Source organism: Mandrillus leucophaeus, unplaced genomic scaffold, assembly GCF_000951045.1.
Source record: "Mandrillus leucophaeus isolate KB7577 unplaced genomic scaffold, Mleu.le_1.0 Scaffold480, whole genome shotgun sequence".
Taxonomy (NCBI): Eukaryota; Metazoa; Chordata; class Mammalia; order Primates; family Cercopithecidae; genus Mandrillus; species Mandrillus leucophaeus.
The window spans coordinates 1,499,757-1,501,844 of NW_012105143.1; positions in this window are offsets into that span (position 1 = coordinate 1,499,757).

Here is a 2,088-nt window from a genome sequence, read left to right on the forward strand (position 1 = left end):
CAGAGCATAAAAGTTTGGAAAATTTGCAGCCTTGCCATGTGGTAGAAAAGACCATTTTTAGCAGAATAATTCAGTCACCCTGTGGAGCAACCATGCACTGGAGGTTTTTGCGTAAGTATAAAGGAGCCAAGTGCTAACAGCCAAGACAATGGGAAAAAGACCTCAAAAGCATTTCAGAGACCATCACAGCAGGCTTTTTTCTTTTCTTTTTTTATTCTTTTTGAGACAGAGTTTTGCTCTTGTTGCCCAGGCTGGAGTGCAATGACACGATCTCGCCTCACCACACCCTCCGCCTCCTGGGTTCAAGCAATTCTCCTGCCTCAACTGCCCAAATAGCTGGGATTACAGGCATGTGTCACCACACCTGGCTAATTTTGTATTTTTAATAGAGACAGGATTTCTCCATGTTGGTCAGGCTGGTCTCGAACTCCTGACCTCAGGTGATCTGCCTCCCTCAGCCTTCCCAAGTGTTGCGATTACAGGCGTGAGCCACTGCACCCGGCCCAGCAGACCTTTTTCTTTCTACCCCTGAGGCCTAAATGGACCTAACTATTTTGTGAGCCAGTCCCAGGGCCCCACTGTCCTGTGCAGTCTCCAGATACTGCTCCTCACATCTTAACCACTGCCACTCCTGCCTGAGCAGGAGCACAGACTGCAAGAGTAAATGAAACTTTGCAGCTTCCACCTAGATTTCAGAGGACATATGGAAAAGCCTGCACGTCCAGGCAGAAGGCTGCTACCAGAGCAGAGCCCTTACAGAGGACTTCTGCTAGAGCAATGTGGAGAGGAAATGTGGGGTTGGAGACCCTTCACAGAGTCCCCACTGGGGCATTGTGTGGTGAAGCTGTGAGAAGGGGGCCACTTTCCTCCCTCCCCTAGAATGGTAGATCCATTTGCAGCTTGCACCCTGTGCCTAGAAAGGCCACAGGCACTCAACTCCAGCCTATGAGAGCAGCCTCAGGGGCTTGGGAGCCCACCCCTTGCACCAGTGTGCTCTGGATGTGTAACATAAAGTAAAATGAGATTATTTTGGAGCTTTGAGATGCAATGACTGCCCTGCTGGATTTCAGCCTCACATGGAGCCTGTAGCCCCTTTCATTTGGGTAATTTGTTTCTTTTGGAAATGGGAATGTTTACCTAATGCCTATACACCTCCATTGTACCTTTGGAGTAAATAACCTGGTTTTGACTTTAGAGGCTCATAGGTCGAAGAGAATTGCCTTGTCTTAGATGGGACTTTGGACTTTTGAGTTAATGCTAGAATGAGTTCAGACATTTGGAGACTTGGGTAGGCATGATTGCATTTTGCAGTGTGAGAAGGACAAGAGATTTGGGAGGGGCCAGGGTGAAATGGTATAGTTTGGATATTTGTCCCCACACAAATCTCATGTTGCTTTGTAATTTCCACTTCTGGAGGTGAGACTTCGTGGGAGGTGTTTGCATCATGAAGGCAGATTACTTATGGCTTGGTGTCTTTGTGATAGACTTCTTGTGAGATGTGGTCATTTAAATGTGCATGGCACCTCACCCCAACTCTGTCTCTCTCTCTCTTTTGCTTCCATTGTTGCCATGTGATGTGCCTGCTCCCCCCTTGCCTTCCACCAAGACTGGAAACTTCCCGAGGCTTCTCCAGAAGCAGATGGCAATATGCTTCCTATATCACCTGCAGAACCGTGAGCCAGCTAAATCTTTTTCTTACAAATTACTCAGCTTCAGATATTTAAAGCCGTGCAAGAACAGCCTAACGCAGGTAGTATGGCCATTTTATGATATTGACTCTTTCAATCCATGACCTATGGAATGTTTTTCCTGTTTTGCAGGGGTGGGGGTCATTTCTGATTTCTTACAGCAGTGTTTTATAGCTTTCCTCTTCAGTTTGCTGTATGCCTAGTCACTTCAATTTTGTGTAGCTGCTGTAAATGGGATAGCGTTCTTTATTTAGCTCTCAGCCTGAATATTATTGGTGTATAGAAATGTTACTAATTTTTGGCTGGGCGTGGTGGCTCACGCCTGTAATCCCAGCACTTTGGGAGGCCGAGGCGGGCGGATCATGAGGTCAGGAGATGGAGACCATCTTTGCTAACACGG